We start from the raw sequence: 22,477 nt of genomic DNA on the forward strand, positions 1-22,477 counted from the left end.
GATTGTAAATAATCATCGATCAGGGTAGGATCTCGGGTCAGGCTACTATAGTATAGCTGTTTGTAGTAGCGCAAGTAACAATCCAATATCTCCGGTTGGGTATGCACTTCAAGTCCCTCTGCGGTACACATGGACATCGTCAGGGAGGTCCGGCGTGTGGGATTGGCCAACCAAGCTAAAAGTGCGCCAGACTTATCCCCTTCCGTGAGCGATCTGGTGGTATAGGCCTTATAATCAAAACAGCGCAGTCGTTCGACCTCCGCTGCCACTGTCTCTCTCGCCGCAGCAGTACGTTCCTGAAGTTCTGGGTGGCCGGGGCGGCGAAGTTCCATCTCGCGGAGCTTCCGGTCCGCAGTGGCCAGGTCATTGAGGATGATATGACGCATTCCCACTTTCTTGGATATGCAGTAGCCCCTAATCACTACCTTGAAAGCATCCCACTCCGACGCCCTCGACCCAGCCGTGCCCCCATTGGTCGCAAAATAGTCAGTGATTTTATCTTCCAGGTCCGCCCTGAAGACTATATCCTCTAACATCTCGGGGCGCAGTTTCCAAGTAGGGGCGCTGGTGACCCCGGGAAACCAACTGAAATCCGCTAGGAGGGGGTTGTGATCCGAGATGGTCCTGGCCAAGTATTCAGATCGCACAGTCGCGGACACCAGTTCCGCCGACCCCAGAAACCCATCTAGTCTCACATGTAATTCGTGCAGGCCAGAGAAGTATGAATAATCTCTAATATCGGGGTGCTGCGCACGCCAAATATCCGTCAGCCCCCAATGCGCCTGCCATTCCTTCCTGCCTTTAGCCACTCGTCGGACCGGGGAGTCCGAGAGGGGGGGATGTGAACTGTCAATGTCGACATCCACCACCGAATTAAAATCTCCACCCAGCAGGAGGGTTCCCGATAGAAAATGGGCCAAGGAGCCCGACAACCCGGAGAGGAAGGCAAGCTGGTCCACGTTAGGCGCATAAATGCAACAAATATTCAGTGCCCTACCCCCCAATGTGCCAGAGATGGCCACGTAGCGACCTTCCGGATCCACCACCGATTTGGAAACTTGCAGGGGAGTCCCAGCCCTTATCCATATCAGCACCCCTCTCGCGTAAGCTGAGAACGTAGTGTAGTAAACCTGCCCCCTCCATCTACGCTGTAGCGCCGCCCCTTCCGCCTTAGTGAGGTGTGTCTCCTGAAGCAACGCTATTTTCACCCCTCTACGCACTAGATAAGCGTGAATTTTGTGTCGTCTAGACATATTGTGAAGTCCCCGCACATTCCAAGTGAAGCATTTTACATTAGTGATCTCAGCCATTGTCCCGAATTGTCGCTCTCAGGCTCTCCCAACAACGCTCAGGCACGGAGCAGTCAATATTCAAGTCAACACCGATGGCGAACACCCTCCCCAACAACAACCAAACTTCCCCTTGAAACAAACCCCCTCCCACCCACCCCAGAATAGGACCCAAATAGCACCATCTAGTTCCCATCCAAACTGTACCCTCAGACAACCCCCGTCCCCCGACTAATCCTGCGGTAGCCACCGCAGGTATGCCTTAAGGGCCGAGTGCGGGCCGGGCGCCAGCAATGGGCCACCGAGTCTCAGACTACCGAGACTAGACCGAGCACCAAATCATAGGTATCAGGCAGAGCAAGGCCCCCCAACCCCATCAGTGATTCATAGTCCAGCAGCAAGTCTTGCAACCTCCACACCTCCCGCGGTAGACCCCCGCCCACATGGAATCAGCTCACCCGAGTTCATCCCTGCCCATCCAGCATGCCCTCAGCCGAGTCCGGAGTAACCACTGGCAAGTGCGTACTATCAGTCTCCAAGTCCTCCGTGTCCGAGTGAGCCCCCTCTCCGCCCGGTTCCGATTCTTCGACGATGGGGCCGCCCTGGGAGCCAGATAGGTTGGAGACCATTTCCAACACTCCTCGCCGTTCAGCCATAGTCTCTACCGTCGAGGGTTTGCCCGGTTTACCGCGGCGACTCCGAAGTCTCTTGGATCGCCGCTGTTGTCCGGGTTCTAAAGTCGACTGGAAGGAGGAACCGAAGCCATCTTTGCCAGCCCTATACAGCTCAAGCCAAGTGCAAACGTCCTCCGGGGTATCAAAAAACTGGGTCTTATCATCCAGGATGATGCGGAGTCTCGCAGGAAAGAGGAGAGAGTATTGTATACCCTCGCTCGGCAGCTCACGTTTGACCGCTAGGAAAGAGGTCCGCTTTCGTTGGGTCTCATAGGTATAGTCCGGAAAAATGTTCACTTGGCTGTTCTCCACATGGTAGGGGCCATTATGTCTGGCGGCGTTGAGGAGTAGATCCCTGTCTCGAAAATGCAATAAGCGCACCACCACCGGGCGCGGGGAGCGGCCTTGTTGTGGCGGTCTTGCTGGCACTCTGTGTGCACGTTCCAGAGTGTAGAAGGAGGACAGTCCCTCCGGCGCCACCACAGTTCGGAGCCAAGCTTCTAGATAGGCCACCATGTCCCCATTCTCGATTTTTTCCGGTAGGCCCACCACGCGAATATTATTCCTCCTGTTACGCCCTTCAGCGTCCTCCGCCCGTCTTTCCAAGTCACCGATTCGGGACAGGGCATCCTTCATCGTAGCCGCCAGAGTCTTCTGCGCCAGCTCCAGGACCTTCACCGAGCTCTCCACCTCTTTGACTCTGTCCGAGAGCTTACCATGGTCCGCCCTGAGGAGGCCCAGACTCGTCGCAACCTGGGCAATGTCTTGTTGTAGGGCAGATCGCGTATTTGCGATCGCCTCCAGGACCCGGTCGAATTGTTGCTGTAGGTGAGGGCCTCCAGAACTCTCCGGGTCACCTCGATCGTCCTTGTACGGTGCCTCCGTGTCCGAGGCGGCCGGGGTGGTTCCTTTAGGTCCCCTCGGCTTTCCCATGGCGGACGTGCCCAGCAGAATAAAGCTCGGCGGGCTATCCACCAATGATGGGCGTCGGCTGTTGCTCTCTCGGTGTGCAACCGTGGTGAAGAGGGCCTTCGATCGACTTCGACGTGGTGGTGCCAAGTTCTGCCACCACTCCGATCTATCGGGATGAGACACCGCTGAGTCCCCGAAGGCCATCAAAGGGGAAGTGGGGGCGATCAGCGCCAATCAGCGTGGTCCTGTTTGGACAAGGGAGACCTCGGGTTGCAGCCACCAATGCGGCAGGGATTCCCGCAGGGCCAAGTCGTAGTGTCGCCTATAAAGTTCCTTGGGACCAGGCGAATACAGGATCTCGGTAGGATATAGCTGATCATCGCGGGTGGCTCTGCTTTTCTGGCCAAGGCCTCCGGCGGCCGGGGAGCCACCGGCGCCAAGAGTAAAACGACTATCGATCAGTCCAGAGATGTCCACGGTGTCCGGACCCTCCCAGTCCGCCAGGCGGATGGTCGCCTTTCGGAAGGATGAGGCGTGGATAAAGCGCTAGCTGAGTTGGCAGACGTTTCTGGGCCGAGGGTCTCGGCAAGTCTATCGAGAGGGTCCGGGCGCCATCTTGAGCTCCGCTCCGCTTCCTCCGCAACTTCGCTTTTCAACCAGTCCAGTCGATTTTCGGGTTCACTCAGGTGCCTCACCAAGTCGACCTCAACTCGATCTTCGATTTGTGGGGGTCGGGGCGCCCCAAAACCCTCGGAATTCAGGATAAATGCGGGCTCAGTCTCGGAGCCAAGCTCTCAGGCGACCATCGCCATCGGCGTCCAAGCCACGCCCCCAGAACTCCGTGCTCAATGCGGAGCAAACCTCCATGAACTCCACCTGCGGGGAGGAGTTTACTGAATCCCCTAATCATCAATTTAATTTCACTCCAATTTTGGCTTCCAAATGGAAGCCACTGTGCAAGAAGAACATACTTTGCAAAATGGCCTCTGAATCACAATAGTATGGGGAACCCCAGACTCAGACTTGTAAAAATAACCACTGTTCCTAAACTCATTATTTCTGACAATCTTTAAAAATGCAAATCTTTCCTTCATGCTAATTTTTTATTTATTAATTTTTATCATATGAATTGATGTATGGTTGGTACACAGTGAAAAACTATGAAAAGCTGCATCTCAGTTCTTCGCTCTGGGTATCTTGTTTTTGGACCTCCAACAAACAAATGTAAAATGTAAATGTACAGGAATTTATATAGCGCAAATCACCGAGCGGCTTCTAAGTGCTTGCTTAGGGAACCCGTCCTGGTATTCCCCTGTGAGATAACCACAGCAGTGTATCCGCAAGGTGAAAGCCAGGCATCCCGCCACAAGGGGCTGTTGTGGAGATTAAGCAAGCTATTGCCCAGAGTCACAGAGTGTGAACCCGTGAATTGAATAGGCACTGGAGCTAGAATTGTCAAGTCCATGGACATTTTTTAGGACTCAAGATCCTGCCGAGCCGGGAATTGAACCCTGGTCCCAGGTTGATCTCTGCTTCCAGGTCTGCCTCCTCTAACCAGTGAGCCACACTTCTCCACAACATACAACATACACAAAACACTTACATTTCTAAGACCAGAAGCATCTGCTGGATGTAATGGTGCATTACGTTTGTAAATCAGCCATCAGGGTGCCATTTTACAGTTGTCACCAAATTCTATTGTTTTCTACAGCTTTTCATTATTTTTCAAATTCAACAATTAGTTTCTTTGGAAAACCATGAGTACACAAATGGCTCCTAGCGTAATTTCGAAATAATAATTATTTTAAAAAATGTACAGAGTACCTGGTTTTCCCAAACCTTTCAGACGTTTCTTCCAAAAACTATAAGTATGTAGAAATCACAAACAATAGGAAAAATCAATTGCCACTTAAAAAAAATTGAAAAGTGTGGTAAAATAAAATCTATTTATTTTAAACTTTGCCTGTTCCTGAAAGCTAGGAAGATGGTGTTCTGTGCCCAGCAAATCTTTTATTCCTGTCATAAAAACTCACTTCTTACACAGATCTTAGTGTCCATTTTGCAACACCCTCCTCGTCATAATTTTGTTATATTTGCCTATTTTCTCCGTTCTCTTCGGGGGAATCCACAAACCCAGGGGGCCACATTATCAAGGTAATGCGAAAAACATTGCAACTCACGCTTATCGTGTTTACCATTATCGCCGTCTATCGCTGATTTACATCGCAGTGTTAACGACTTATTAGCAACGCTTTGCTAAATGGCGATGTGAAAACCAGTGATAGATGGCAATAATCGGCAATAGCGCGTGAAATTAATCGATGATTTCACAGCGCTAAGGGAATGCTTGATAATATGGGAGTGTGGACTTAACTTGTAAATCCACCTCCCATATTACAGATAGCTAAGTCAGGATTTTACCAGGCGTTCGATTCCAGCGAAAACCGCCGTTAGCGGGCTTTTTTCATCGCTTAGAGGTTCTGCTCCATGTTTGTAAATATGTCGAAGACTTGTTAGCGAATATATTTACATGGAGTGATGGCCAGGAATGCCTTCTTTGCATCTCGTTAGCGATGTATATCGCTGAGATGCGTGGCGTTACAAAAACGGCAGCTAACATGCGCTAATGCATGTTAGCGCCGCGTTGTTGCTAGGGAGATAATATTATCGTCGCTTTTTGGGCTTTTAAAGCCAAAAAAGTGGCGCGATGGCCCTTGAAAATATGCCCCTGGGTTCTTAAGCACAAAGGGCCTGACGTAGGTGGCCATTTACCGGCCGATAACGGCCGATTTCGGCCATTACCGACCGGTAAATGGGTTTTTGGGATGTAGGGGGCTAATATTACAGAATCTGTAAATTTACAGAACCGATTCGGTAACTTCTAGATGTAGGTGGGACTCTTCTGAGTCCCAAAGGCCTTTCAGATTCGGTATTTTACCACCCAATCCAATTGGGTGGTAAAATACCGAATCCAGGTGTGCATGCACATGTGTGCATGCACACCTATGCCATGTGAGAGACAGACATGCCCTTAGGGCATGTCTGTGTGCCACATGGAACACATGCCTGTATTTGGGGTGCTAGAGGGTGTGAAAGTGACATCCCCTGCACCCTTGCTGGAATCGGTATTTACCGAATCGGTAAATACGATTCGGTAATGCCCATTGATTCCTATGGGCTTCAATGCCCATAGGAATCAATGGGCATTACCGAAATGGTATTTACAGAATCGGTAAATACCGAATCTCAACGATTCGGTATTTACCGATTCTGTAATACCTACATCCCCCCCCCTCCATTTTACCACTTCTTAAATACCGAATCGGTAAAATTCTGTATTTAAGAAGTGGTAAAATAAAATTACCTACATCTAGGCCTAAGTGCCTCAAACATAGAAATGCTCAGCAGTTAAGGGGTTAAAAAGGGTCATTGTTCATCACATGCCTCTTGTGTGAATACAGCTTCAGACTGTGAGAGTGGAGACAAGGAGATGAGTTTTGAATTCAAGGGAATTTAATTTTTTGAAAGTTCAGCATGAAGATTCAAACCCTGGCATAGTTCTGGAATAGGAGCAAGCTCTCAAACTTTTTCATGGGCATGGAAATCAGTATAGGATTACCCCAAGAGGTCCGAAAATGTAGTCTTTGAGGAGAAATAAATCTTGGTTGCATACATGCATCTTGAATGGAATGAACGTTGTAAATACTGTCTATGAAGCTGGAAGCCAGCACAGGGATGTGTCACACGTTCAGGGACCATAGCTGACTATTTGATAGTCCCCATGGAATGTCCTCTCAAAAGGAGGACTGTCATGACGGAAGGACCTCCTTTACAGAATTTACAACAACGTAAGAGGCAAATATATTTTCAGGTACCATTCTTAGTCAAATAGGCCTACCTAACAAATGAGAGGTCCTAGACTCATGTGTTAGTAAAACGTTCTTTGTAAAGGGGAGTTGACTGGAAAGGTATTAGGGTGCAACGCGAGCTAGCCATCAAACCTAAGCCTTGATGGGAAGAACTCTGATCCCTTGCAAGATTTTTTTACAATTAGGCTGGGGTACAACTGTTTACATCTTTAAGTGCGACAACAGTAGTTAATACAGGGCCATATTATCAAGACAGGGCGATACATTATCGCAGCTTTTATTGGCAGAAAACTGCCGCTAAAGCGGTGATAATGGGCTTTATAATATGCCCTTGTGAATTCCCATAGCAGCCCAGGTTAACACCAGAACCTGGGCTGCTATGGGAATTCACAAGGACATATTATCAAGCCGATTAGCGCTGCTTTAGCGGCAGTTTCCTGCCGATAAAAGCGGCAATAATGTATCTCCCTTTCTTGATAATATGGCCCACAATTTTTTTGTTGTGTCTGTTATATGCTATACCTAAGAGGGAGTGGTTGAAATTACTGCCATGTATTTATTGATATTATGTGCTACTGTGAATGGCCAGGACGACTATATACCTACCATTCCATGCATGTTACCTTTGGTCTGATTACTGATAGTCCATTGAGTTTCCTGATTGTTAAACGTTATGAATTGCTTTCAAATTTCCTGTTATTGTGTATGCCTGGGCTTCTTGAAGCAATAAATAGAAAGATCCATTTCGATTTTCAGAACAACCAAATGATATGCAAATGACTGCCACTGAAATTAATGAATGGTAATCTTCTTTATACATATTCATTATCTATATCCTGAAACCATCACTACTGGGCTTTGGTGGGTTGACAAGCCCAGACTTACTTTTTTGCTACATGTTTTAATCTAGTAAATTCATTTGTGTGAGGACTTGTAGCACATAGGCCATTGGGTTCAATTCCCCGCCTCGGCGGGTCTTGGGCTCAAAATTCCACGGACCTGATAATTCTCGCCTCGTGCCTATTCCAATCATGGAGTCCCACTCTACAACTCTGGGCAATAGCTTGCTTAATCTCCACAACGGCCCCCACAACGCTAAGGATGCCTGGCCTCCACCTTGGGGGTGCCCAGGAGTGGAAGCCTCACAGGGAAAGCCAGGATGGATTCTACAGCGGTATTCGTACAAGCGCCTTGAGACCCTTGCGGGTGAGTAGTGCGCTATACAAGTATCAATTTACATTTTTACATTTTTACGACCAGAGCTACTGACTTTGGAGCTAGGGAACCAGGCTTGAGTCTCTGTGCTCGCTCAACAACCTGTGATTTTGGGCAAATCACTTCATCTCCCCATCTGCGTAAAAATTAATGCATCCTTCTAATGTAACTAGAACTCATGTAAAGCATGACAAGTCCTTCCAGTCAACGTCATGCTATATAAAACGAGCTATGATTAGCGACAAGGTGAGGATAGGGCATGCAGTGACAAAAGTGAAGTGGTGGGAGGGAAAGGCCAGCAACAAATGGGGAAGAGGCATACAGTGACTGAAGTAAGGTGTTGGTAGGGACGGGCAAGCAACAAGCAGAATGCGATGCTGGAATGTTAAAAAGAAATATGTTGCAAGTGCACAGACTGTGGGTGGAAGGACAGGAGGACACTTGCCGCCAGAAGCAGTACTTGGTCCAAGCTCCAAAGCAAGAATGAAGAAGCTGAGCAGGAAGCTGAAGGCAGGCGGAGGCACTGACCAACAGTAAGAAAGGAAACGAGAGTGAGGTGGGAGTCAACCAGAAATAAGTAAAGGTAAGTAATGGTCAGGCTCTAAGCCCCTTTTAAGATTTTTTTTTGTTACAAGAGATTTTTTGAGCAGAACCTAAATATGGTGTTAGCAAGCACCATACACAGGCAATTTAATATTGTGATTATTACTTAAATATCTTCATTAACAGTTTTAAAGGTCATTTATACATTGCTTTTTTCAAAAAATGTGTTTTCCGTTCTCATGAATGCTCTTTCCTATCTACGTGTTAATTGTTCTTGTTTTAGTGGTAAATATTATATTTTACCTCAATATTTCATTGTGTCAAACCAAAGCTATGCATTTTGCACACTTCATGAAAACGTTTAGTTCTGCATAGTGTGGCTGCATGTGCAGCTGAAGTAACCTGTGCTCAGGAAGCCATCCGCTGTATCAGTTTAATTAGTAAACAGTTTTAAAAATTATAACTGGAGCTTAATTAATCTCAAATTATAATACATTTTAGGGCTGGCGACGTGGGGGGTTAGTTGCAAGAGATTGTTATTTTCAGAAGTTATCAGCGATTCCAATTTTAGATAAAAACATGGCCCTGCAGGTGCAGCACGCTCCCCTCCTGCACAGTTGCAGCTGTGGAGTTTGTTGGGCACGGTGACGGATTGGCAGTGCGCCTGAACAGAACACGTGAAGGCTCCGAAATAAATTGCATGGAAAGTTTGCGAGTTAAAGTGCAAGGACAAAATGGATTAATGCTTAAGTTAAGATAAATTATGCTCGCTCGCAGTGGCTTCGCAGGCTGTACTCGCCGGATCTGACCAATGCCGCTCTCCACACCTGCAAGGTATTTAAAAATGATTGATTGGGCTGACACTACCTGCGAATCGTACCTCCGCACCATCTTTCTTCTGCCTCCCGCGAAATCATATTTCACATTAATAGAGTGGCAGAGAAGTGGCAAAGCTAACAGCGTATCCTTCAAACGCCGAGGAAAGATACGTCCAAGCTTCCTGCGGCATATTGATACGCGTCTCCTATTTAGCACACGGGAAGTGGGGCAGAAATGCAAACTCTTCACTGCACTGGTTACTAGACATAGAGCAATGAACCTAATTCAGCCTGCTCTGGGCATGCACCCCCTATGCACGTCTATGATGCCCATGCCGAGGGAAATCTACTGCCAGGCTGAAAACCCAGGGCAGGCGAATTTGATAGGATTCCTGTGGGCCAGGTCATTCTACAACAGGCAGTTGTGCGCTGTTGTGTGACACTCTCACCAGGTTGGCTAGGCACAACAATTACACTTGAAGCAGAATGGTGAAATCCGCACCATTCCTCTCGGTCTCCTCTCCACTGGCTAAAGTGCATTCAACTTTCACTTTTTCTGAATATTACAGATTGCCTGACTGACCAAAGCGACTACCAGATAAGGGACCCAAACATAGAACAGCATGATTCTCGTGTTCTGATAGCAACCAATGGGGTGTTTGAACAGATCAAGAATTGAGGGCTCAGGGTGTCGATATGCTAGAGTGCTCGACAGAGGGAAATTTAAAAGGTATGCCCAGACTTGCTGACCACCATCCTCCTCTCCTACCTCATGCCAACAACTCTCACAAGTGGCCCCAGACAATTGATGTTTTGGAGTTGCTCTAGGTATAAGGGGCTAGGTTTCCACAAATGCCCCCAGGATATACCAATCAGAGATATGTGAAGGTTCAAAGATGTTCTTGCAATCTTTGCAAAATGTTCTTGAAAATGTTGCAAACTTCGCAACTTCTGCAACGCCTTGAAAGTTTAAGTCTTGAGAAAATATTACACAAACAAGCTTTGTGGGGAAAAGTGTGATCTGAGAGCCGTGTCAGCATTGTAGATGTTTCAGGATTTGAACAGATTTGAACTAATCATGAAATACAAGCCTTAGTGCAGGATCTAGTTTTAAGAACTGTCAGCAGAAATGCTTCTATATCTAACAGTCTTGTAAATGTTAAAACCATGTATCATTCTTTGTTATTAAAGTACCAATTAGATGAGGAGCTATGAAACACCTATGCCATGCTACACGATGATTTAAAAAGAAAAAAGAATGACCACAAACGGTAGTACTTAAAAAGTGATGTTCTACAGAAGAGCTAGCTAATTTCATTTAAAGCATCTGAGTGCAAAGCTACAGTCTATAAAAGTTGGTGCGTCATCGTAGCACCAATCTACGATATATCAAACTCTCCAAAAAAATTGTGCTTCTACATATGGGCAGGCATGCCAAACAACTAAAGGAAGCAGCTGAACTACTAGACATTTGGAAGCATTAGACATATAATAAATTTGGAGGGGCCCTTTTCAATAGGCTAGATATACTCTTCACATACATTTTGCACAGAAGTGTTAAACAGACACCACTGAAGAACACCCTCTAACATAGCAAGATAATTCACTCATCACTCTCCATTTCTCAGAGATAAAACATATTCTATGATGTTACATTATCCGGGCAGGAAAAACCTTGTATTGTTCAGAAACCAAACACAAAGTTAAAAAAATTACAAACCAAAGAAAAATCTTGTCTAACCTCCAACCCAGAACACACCCAGAACATAACAAAATAAAAACCTCTAATCTCCCTAATGAGTATGACTTAACGCTGTGTAAAGAAAAGTCTCTGTACTCTGTCCCCAATATTACTGACCTAATCAATTCTAAAATAACCAAAAGGAATGGATTCAATGTATGTGTAGTAAGCCTGGGCGTGAAAATCATCTCCACTCGCAGAGTTTGCAGAGTTTTTCCCACTCCGTACTCCACGTATTGCGTGGATTGTTTTTCTTGCTCACGCTCGCCCGCTTTAAGTTGGCGGGCGATGAAAATCTTATCCAGACCACTTCCTGGCGAGATCTCAATGTGGGCGGTCCCAGATGGGTGCTACTGCTTGCTTGCCGAAACGTTCCGTTTGCGTTGAAGAAAATGCCGCTCGAGTAGAACATTTTAACAGCAGAAAGAAGCAGTGCCCTGCTGCGCATAGTGCTGTTCACGCACATTTTACAGCCCGGGGCAAACACCCGGTGCTAAAAATCAGTGACACCGGCATGACATTACGCACTCCGTCGCTTGCGGAACTCCACATAGCGCTGCAGAGTTTTTGGGTGACTCCACCCAGGCCTAATGTATAGTATGTTTTTAAAGAAGTCTCAGTCACCCATTCCTGGAGAAGTGTGTGCAAATCTCAAAATCCTTGCAAAATCCTTTAAATTGTAATTGTAAACAGCACTCAAGGAACAAAGTAAGACAACATGATTTGTTTGAGTACAGAATATGTTGCTTACCATGTGGAGAGGAGTAGTCCAGTGGCCAGGGCAGCTGACTTCGGAGCACAGGAATCACAGTTCGAGCCCCAGCTCCAGTGGCAGCTCATCTCAGCACCATGTGACTCTGGGCACTAGCTCACTTAATTTCCAAGATGGCCCCCAGCACCTTGAGACCCGTATGGGTGAGTAGTTTGCGCTTTACAAATACGGATTTATTATTTATTTATTACAGCCTCCTCTGCCAGCAGCAACTGCCCTCTCGTCTCCCTCTGTCCACATACAGCATCCATCTTAATTATGCAGTCTACCTTCTGGGACACTATAGCATGCAGTAGAATGTAACAGCAAACCATCGATGGCTTCGCTCTTTTAAAACAGAAAATGTAACCGCAATTGACAAGAAGTGTCACTGGATTCGACAGAAGAGTAGTAAAAAAGGGTCAATGGTCACATGAGAAAAGGCTGAGTGATTTCTAAACATAGGATAAATATGGGGATCTTTCGAAGAAATGAAAAGTCTCTTTCTGTTAGGTGGGCAATGTGAAATAATGACGACCTTGTGACTGTATTCCATGTAAATGATGAACATAATGCCAAAATATGACATGATGTCCACACACTATCTTACTTCTCAGTGTACAGTGACATGCTAGCAAAAACTGTAAAGGTAACTTTGTAGCACATTTCTGAAAAAACATGTTTTCTACTTTTCAAGATGCTTTCAAACTAAAAATTAATAACTTACAATCTAAAATGAAAAATAAATTGCTTCATATTGCGATGTGAATAGAACATGGGCTGCAATGTTCCTGAACTCTTCGGTGCGTTGGCCGACAAACGTCAAATAAGTTATGCACCAATGCGCCCTGCTGTTTAAAAAAAAAATCTGTAATCAAATTTTTGCCAGTTGGCATTTCAGTGGAGCCATCTGTTATCAAGGGCTATTCAAATGGGATTTTTTACTAGAAGACAAGGGCTTGCAACCTGCTACTGTAGCATTCAAGAGCTGCAGAGGATAGCTTTAGGGCATTAATTACCATTGACTTCACCTCATGCTGCCTTCAGAAAGTCATACCTGCTTGCCTGGGTAAGGCAGACTTATCTGTATTTGCATCTGAACAGGTTTTTACTTTATTCCCATAGATATGTATGCTAACCACATTTTAAATGTCAGCAGGATTGTAAGAAAGAACAAGTATTAACCCTAGGAACAAATGGAACACTGCAAATTGTTATTCTTTACAATACCAATCACGAGGAAATCATTCAAGACTAATTTATTTTAGAAAGTAGAAGGTAACTGACGACGAATGTCATCTTGCATCTGAGCATTGAAAGTTTCATACCTCTCTGCATATCTGTAACATCTTTCTACGGAATACCATCACTTTAAGATTTTTAGTAGTCTAGATCACTATATTTTTCAAAAACGTTTTGAAACGCGTCTTTCGTTGCTATTACCATGCTCTGGATAGTCATATGAACGCATCACAACACTGGAGGGCCTCATCTGAGTTCTGCTTCCAAATGTAGATAAATTTACTGTTGCATTTATTAAATATTTGTGTCTGTGGCTTTGCAATTGGTTTTTAAGAAAGTTTTTAAACTTTTGTTTTCTTTCTGACAAATATTCAATGTATGACTGAACAACAAATATGTCAGTGAAAGTGTGCCACCTTAAGTTTAACATTGATTAGTCTTAGATCTGTGAGCCTTATGGTGGTCTTCTCCCAAACTTATCTGCGTCACACCTCCATTTTTGCTGGTCTTGTTTTTGTTGGCTTCAGAACTTTGTTCACTTTACCACTGCTTACCAGTGCTAAAGTGCATGCCCACTCTTCTCTAAAATTAGTGAAATTGGCTTAATCCCCTATTGGCACAGTTTCAGTTTTTCAGTTTCAAAATGCTTTATTCGGTATATATATATAACCATATAGCAGACAAGGCATAAAACTTTACATTGCAGTGCATATAGAAGATAAAATACAGTTTTCTATAATAAGATAAACCTTACAGTGTCTGTGCCTAAGCATAAAGCAACTTTTCCGGGAAAAATAAACAAGCATGAGATTGAATAAAATATAAAAAGTATATTGCAGTGCTATTTGGCAAATAGAAAGCAATTTCCTTTATGTCTATAGTGCAAATCTCGCAATAAATAAAGTGACTCGTTCCGATTACCGGGAAATATATACATGTAATTACATTTGGAACACATGTGCAAGACTCACAGTAGTAAAATGATTCGTGCCAGCCGAAAAATAAATACATACGAATTCCTTTAAAACGCATGTGCAAGATTCGCAATAATAAAGTGCAGTTTCCACAATAATACATGTGCAAAAAATGAAATATTAAACTGGCGCATGCTAATAAACAGCACCTATGAACTCAGTTCTCGTGCTTAAGGTAACATAAGATGGAACTTAGTGCTACATGTTCATATAATGATTGATTTCCTTACAGACACACATTTTAAAATATATGTAGCTACATAAAAACATACGTCCGTGCTTCTCAGTTCAAACATTATCTGCAATGCATCCTATTAATCCTAATAATCCCTACTGGCACATTTAGTTGGTAGGTCCCTAGTAAAGTGGTACTGCAGCACATGTTGTGTCCCCCTCTTAAGTAGTCATTTAAACATGTCTTGGGCAAGCCATTGCAGCTGTGTGTGCAGTTTTAATCTGTAATTTCGACCTGTCAAAATAAAACTTTTGACAGACCTAGATCTTCCTTTTTAATACTTAAAGGTCACCCCTAGGTTTGGCCCTGCATAGTCGATAGGGAAGGGTGCAGTGCATTTAAAATGCTGGACTTTTGAAATTTACATGTCCTGGTAGTGAAAACCTCTTAAATTCGTTTTCACTACTACAAGGCCTCCTTCTCCTATAGGATAACATTGGGTTATCTTATTACATTTAATAAGTGATAACTTTTAATTGGAAGCAAGTGTGCATATTGAGTTTTGTGTCTGAAGAATTGTAACTTAAAGCTCTCTTTATTGTTAAAGCTGGATTTAAAGTCACATTTCTGAAAATGGAACTTTTAGAAAGTTTCTTCTCCCCACTATTGAGTGTCTGCAACCTGTATCCTGGGTCAAATGACTGGGTGTAGCTGGCAATTGGTATTTGTGTATTGTTATATCACAAAAGTATTTAAACAGGGGGTCCTAGGGAGAAATATTTAGAGACCAAACGGAATTTTATCCCCAATCTAAACCATTAATAACACAAGAAAAACGTGGGTCTATTTGAACTGAGCATCAACAACCACGGGCTAGTCTGAATTGATTAAAGGAGTCCTCTTAAAGAGGACGGAATCCTATCACCCACGAGGTGGCATGCTTCATCATCTGGGATCTCCTCTTAGTTGCAATCCCTAGTGCAACTAAGGGCTGCGACCTTCTCAATGTAGGAAGGGAGCTCACGGATATTTTGAAAGTAGTATAAGATGAAATCTACTATGACCCCCAAGATGTGGAGCCTGAAATGTTTTCAAGTCGGACGATGCAAGGAACCGTGGCCTGTTGTGAACAAGAGCAATGTGATGGATGGGAGTGTAACAGTTGCCCAAGTTACATATGTGTAGATACAATCACATATGCTAGACCAGTGATAGATTATACATATGACTTTTGAAATGGAAGCGGTTATATGGGATAAACACGGGTACACGTACTGATGTATACTAAGGGTAGAGGGGGATAGAGTATGTGGGCTTGTGTAGTGGTGAGTAATGAGCAGCATGTAAGATAAGATCAGTAATAATAGCAAGTCAACTTAATCTAACTCTAATACTAATCTTTAAATTTGACCTATTTAATGTGGTGGCAGCCTTGGTAGTTATTTGGTAGCCTGATAGGGCCAGTGGTGTACCACAGACCCCCACAGCCCCCACGATGCTGGGGTCCCCAATGCTCCAGGGGGCCACCTCAACACATTATTTTGGCCGGAGATATCCTGATTGAGTCCACATGGGGCCCCTCAAAGTCAGTGGCAGCTAGTGACATTTGAAAGTGGTGGGCGTAAATGTTGGGCATGACTTTTATCTAGCAAGCGATGTGAACAAGTTCAATGGACAAACCTGCGGTACAGGGTGAGTCCCTCTCCTGAGAAAGAAATGAAAAATAGACTGGCATAAATGGTGCATTTTAAAGCAAATTAATGTAGCGATAAAGCACGGCTTACTAAGCAGTGAAAACGTAGAGTCTTGAAATATTAAACACATTAAAAACTGCCTCATATCTTCCTGCATTAATTTGTTCAACAGTTACTGTAATATGTAAATTGTTCAGTATGACAACGTTAGCCCTTTAAAATGTATGCTTGCCCAGTGTCTTGCACTGCATGCAGCATTAACTTTGGAGAAATATGCTCTAACCAGACTTCAAGAAGCACCAACAGATGCTGGCAGTAACCAGTAATATACAAATATGTGCAGACAGGTCTTTAAGTGAGATTAATAAAGTGGGTGTTCTCAATAAAGGAACATGTCTATTACATTTCTGTGATTCCCATAGTGTGCTACCTGACTGGTATTTTGGTTTCTATCTGAGATGTAATTGCATTCAGATAAATGGCACAACAACTGACATGCACTAAAGCCTGTCAGTATGATTGACTTTGTCATTGGTGTTAGCTGTTTAAGATAGATGAGTAACAACAATGATCCAAACTAATATAATAAAGAGGGAGCCCAAACCTTTGAGGCGGGTAATCTCAGGAACCACAGCACCAATCGCAACACCCAATACAGGGTTGGAAAGGGCAGTTGCAGCAGAAGGATATAGGCTATGCAGACGCCCACCATATACATTTAAAAGGTAAAAGAACCATGCCAGCAAAGTAGTCCCTTGTGGGCGTGTCTGCGTTGTGCTGTGGGCGTGTGCTGGGGGCGTGACAAACACTGGGGGCGTGTGGTAAGTTCCGCCCTTCATGCCATGTCTCATATCGGGTGCTAATCCCACCCTGCTCGCTTTAAATACCCCTGCACCCCATAATCATAACCCACCCTTACTCCTTAAAATACCCCAACATCCTAACCCATCTTAACCCCATAAATATACCCTGTACCCCAAAACCCAAACCTAACCCTAAACCCCAAAAATACCCCTGTACCCCAAAACCCAAGCCTAGCCCTGAACCCTATAAATACCCCTGTACCTCAAAACCCAAACCTTCCCCTGAACCCTAAAAATACCCCTTTACCCCAAAACCCAAACCTAGCCCTGAACCCTAAAAATACCACTGTACCCCAAAACCCAAACCTACCCCTGAACCCTAAAATACCCCTGTACCCCCAAACCCAAACCTAGCCCTGCACCCTAAAAATACCCCTTTACCTTAAAACCCAAACCTAGCCCTGAACCCTAAAAATACCACTGTACCCCAAAACCCAAACCTAACCCTGAACCCTAAAATACCCCTGTACCCCAAAACCCAAACTTAGCCCTGAACCCTTAAAATACCCCTGTACCCCAAAACCCAAACCTAGCCCTGAACCCTTAAAATACCCCTGTACCCCAAAACCCAAACTTAGATCTGAACCCTAAAAGTACCCCCGTACCCCAAAACCCAAACCTAGTCATAAACCCTTAAAATACCCCTGTACCCCAAAACCCAAACCTACCCCTGAACCCTAAAAATACCCCTATACCCCAGAACCCAAACCTAGCCCTGAACCCTAAAAATACCCCTGTACCCTAAAACCCATACCTATCCCTAAACCCTAAAACTATCCATGTACCCCATAACCCAAAACTATATCTGAACCCTTAAAATACCCAAACACCCCAAAACATATACCTCAGTACCCCAAAACATATACCCCTATACCCATACTTAGTTTATCCAAACATTAAAAAAACATGCTTTTACCATTCATGCATTTACAACCAATTTCGTTGTAAATGTATGTGTGGTAAAAGCATATAAAATATAATGCCATGCGTTATAATGGCATTGCGGAGTCATGGTACTTTCGTAATGAAAGTATGCGGAGTGATGGTATGAGGAAAGAAAGTTGCGGAATAATGGGTGTTTACCCTCCCCCGGTAAGTACATTGGTGGCACGGTGGCCCACATCTCCAGCAACATACTCATATTTTTTCACCACTCATTTGAAAAATGCACAGGTCTCTCTCATTGATGGCCAGCACCGACATACACTTTTAGACACACCTCCCGCCACAAGTTTTAGAATTGCGAACTTTAGAGCTGGGGAGCTACGTTTGAATCTCGGCATCAGCTCAACATCCTGTGATACCAGGCAAATCGCTTTGTCTCCCCGTGCCTACCACAAATGAATGTGTTCTTCTGTAATGTAAATTGTGCTCATGCCATGTTGTCGAGTTTGCGCTATATAATATTGCAAGGAAAAATAAAGTAGGTAAACTCGAGTTCACACACTACTGAACACGCACTCTTAAGTGCATCAGCGGTGCACTGTGAATCGGAGCATTTCACAGGCCTGTCACAGATAAGAAATGCTATCAAAACGAAATCCTACAAAACAATATAGTACTGGCCGGCAGCAATTCATACCCGGACAACGTCGGGACGGGCTGCTAGTTTCTTATAAATAATTAACATTGGAAATGTTTAAATTCTGAAATGACGAGTCTGTGAATTAAATACTGTGGAAGGAGTTTTGGTATTCAATTATGTGTGCTTCATGTTAGATATGTATCTCTTTTTCTCTGCATATCTTGTTCATCCGCACATTTTCAACCCCCTCTCTTTCCTCTTCAGCATCCTCTTTTCACTCTTCCCTGAATTCACTTCCTCGCATCTCTGTCACTTCACGACCCCCCCAACATGCACTGCAGTCCCTCAAATTTAAGCACTTTAATTTCTCTTACTTTTGCCTTGCAAATATTTTGACATCTGTGTACCTCCTTCACACACATATCCACAGAATTTCAGTTGCAAATGGAATGCACATTGTTCTGTGTGTTCTGCAGAGAGGCAAACCCGCTGACAGGCACTTTGGAATCAGCTTTAGCGCCTGAGCGCTCATTCAAAGCCCCTCATAACTACCTGACATGGCTCAAACATCAAAGTATGCACACAATGAAATACAGATAAACAACATCATAGAATAGCTAACTCTTGGGGAATGCAAGAGTAAGTAAAGCATGCGAAATAAGAGAGGAACTATATCGCTGAAATACATTCCCTTGACGTTTTTAACATTCATTGTTTGCAAGTCAATCCATGTTTTCGGCATCAGGGTTAACTTAGTGGCATGAAGACATGGCTAGCTTTAATGCCATACATCCGAAAACTAGCCACTCTAAGCACGTGTTCCACAGTAGGCACATATCTCTCACTTTGGGCTTGCATCGTGAATTTGGATAACCTTCACTAGGGAACAAGAGTGAACCCTGTTCCTTATTTGGATCCATTTCACAATGGAGCAAATGCCACAGCTCCACTTGTGCAGCAAGGGCGTTAAGCATGGGTGAATTTTGCGAATCTGGCGTTCGCGAATTTGCGTATTTGCGAACTCGCAATCCGCAAATTCCGCGAATTCTCGCGAATTTGCGGATTTTTTTGCTTTTTTAGTGTTCGGAAGGGTTTCTGCCAGTTCGCGAGGATTTTGTACCAGTTCACAATTGCGAACTTACTTGTCGGCACGCAACAGTCGCGACTATGTTGTTTCTACGTCCGGTTCATCATCACAGGTTCACATCACCCTCTGTTTCAATACTGCCACCCTCTGTTTCACCCATGCCACCCTCTGGTACATCAATGCCACCCTCTGGTTCATCATCATCACTGTAGATTATGGGGGGGAAAAGCAAGCACACCTGCCCTGCTTCAACTGACATGAATTAATTTGGGGTTGATTTATTAATGTGTCATTGTTTTAAAATTCCAGTCTGGCACCTGCTTCCTTATCTGTAATTTGCTTTCTGTTGCAGTGCAATTTTTTTTTCCAGGACCTTTGTGGCCTACTTGTAGCTATTCTATGATCCGGCTGTGAGGGTCAGAGCAGGGTCATACAATTGTTGCAACTAGCAACTGAACTCTGGAGGGGCCCCAGTCAGGAAGCACTACAGGGAATGGTTACTAATGATGAATTTGAACTTTTGCACCTGCTGAGTGCTTTCAGTTTAGCAAAACTCGTTTTTCTGCAAAACAGCAAATGTAATGCCCCAAACAAACTTACTTGTGAAAGTTGATTTCTAATCCAAAAGTGATCCAAAGAAAGTCAAAAGGCCTCAAATCCAAAAAAGGGCAGGCAAATGTCAACCTGAGGAGTTATTCTGATAAAAATCATCATTTTCAGAAGGTCTATGCTGCTTGCTAGTGGATTTCTTGTGCAGAATTGCAAATTTTGTAATTTCGCGAGTGCGAGATTGTTGCTGCCCGCCGCACCTACATGTTCGCAATTGCGAACTTACGCCGCAAAATTGTATCACCAAGAAAAAAAAATCCGCTGCGTGCGAATTTGCGGATTTTCGGTAAATTTGCGAGCGTTCGCGGATCGCGAATTTACCGAAAATCCGCAAAATCCGCGAGCGGAACGGATTTTCCGCCCATGCTTAAAGGGCGTGGGGTGTCACAGTGGGGGAGGTTAGCATGATGAGGGGTCTCAGCACAATATACATTACACAGCATTAGCTTGCAAACACCTACCATTACAGAAAACAAGGCACCAGATGAGACGTGTTTGCAGCCACTCTCACGTATGACGAAAGGGTAGGATCTATGCCTTTGAAAGATGGATGTCTGAAATCATGCAGGGATGATGTTTCCGATGCCCAAAACTGTGATGCTTATGCGTCACTGGCCTATAGTGCGCATATAACTCTAGACCACAATGGCAATGAAGGGCTTTTAAACAGGAAGCCTTGGGCCATGCATACCATTATGAAAGTGGATTTACTGCCGGTTTTAAAAAAGAAAGTTGATTCACTGCTTGGCTTCCGTCTCCTGCTTCGGAGCGAGGCAGGGCGGGCAGCCTGAAACAGACAGCCCAGACTTAAATACATCAATCTATTTAGAGATACGATCCTATCTCTAAATAAATCGATCTATTTAATATTTTTTTATGTAAATGGGTAGGAATTTCAGAGGGGCACAGCCCCTGTGCCCTAATGGAGAAACTGCCCCTGCTCCATGTGCCTTGCAGGGGGGGTCCTCAAGATTCATATCGCCAGTGGATAGCACATGCTATTTCTTAACCCTTAATACCTTTAGTTCTCAGGATTTATTTTAAATCATGATTTTGCAAAACATAATTTTTCAAGTAAATCTCGATTTTGTATATGCAAATCAAAAGATTTAAGGCCCAATTTAGATTTTGATTGACGGGTTACTCCAAAACAAACTTGTCGGGTTTCTCTCTGCCGCATTTCAAATCCATTATATCCCAAGGCACTTGTAATATGACGAATGGAATATCTGTTGAGTTTGTGACGGAGTAACACATCCAGTAGACTCTAAGCCAGGCCCTAAGTTTCTATTTCCATGGAAAATAGTTACTTTGTTGTGTTAATAACTTTTGGTGTAGCTTAATACATCTGCATAAAATTTGAAACACATATGGTGTTGAGAGTTGACATTTTAATTTTTGATCCTTCTAAAGAAAGGAAATCTCAATGTGAGGATGGGGTAAGAAAGTTTTAATTTCTCTGCTTAGTTTTATTTATTTATTAATTTATTTATGGTTTCTTTGGCGACCATTAACCCCATTCATCAGAAATGCATAAGTGTGCTTTACAAATAACTGGTACTATACAAATGTTAAATACAAAACACAATACAGAAAAACCAGTAGGAAAATATGCCATGGAGAGTAGAACAAGGAGAACTAATCATAGTACGAGCATAGGAGGTGACCAAAAGTGGTGATTTAAGGTAAGTCAGATTGAGTTCTAATGGGCAGAGAAAGGGAGTTTCAGAAGCTATTAATAACCCCAAAAAATATTGATGTAGTACCAGAGAAACGGTCAAGGTGGAAGAGAGGAAGTTTTCTCTCTCCACAAGAGCTGCAAGGTAAAGCGAGGATTTGAAATGTGTTAGAAATGACTACTATTTGCATAGTCTATCCCCAGATTTGTGTCTTGCTGGTTTTACACTGTTAACCAGTGGTAAAGTACCTGTACTTCCCCTTTCAACATGATGAAACCGGCATACACCTAACTGGCAGCTTTAATTTACCTATAAGTCCCTGGAATTTAGTGCCTAAAATGTATCAACCTCCTGTAAGTTAAATGTAAGTATGGTCTGAAAATCCGTTCCGTTCGTGGTATTTGCAGATTATTGGCAAATTCGCGGTCCGCGAATCGTGAGAATTTGCCCCAAAATCCGCAATTCGCAAGCGGGCGGATTTATTTGCTTGGTCGCGCTTCAAAAATACAATATCGCACGTGAATATGCGAATTGATAAGCGCAAGCGAGATTTGGCATGGTGTGATTTTTTTTATGTGGGCAGTCACCTGAGTATGTTGTCAGAGGGCCACCGTTCGAATAGACAGCTCGGATAGATTTTATACTCGAGTGGCATCAAAATCAACTTGAATGGCTGTGCGCTCTTGCCCAATGCATGGTGCCGGTCACACTGATTTTCAGTGCTGCTCACACTAACAGCACTAAATTGTGACATGAGCAGTGCAAGCTGCATATTTTTCACCCATTGGCTCGTTGGAGGCTTACCGACCGATATGGT

Source organism: Lissotriton vulgaris, chromosome 2_1, assembly GCF_964263255.1.
Source record: "Lissotriton vulgaris chromosome 2_1, aLisVul1.2, whole genome shotgun sequence".
NCBI classification, from domain to species: Eukaryota; Metazoa; Chordata; class Amphibia; order Caudata; family Salamandridae; genus Lissotriton; species Lissotriton vulgaris.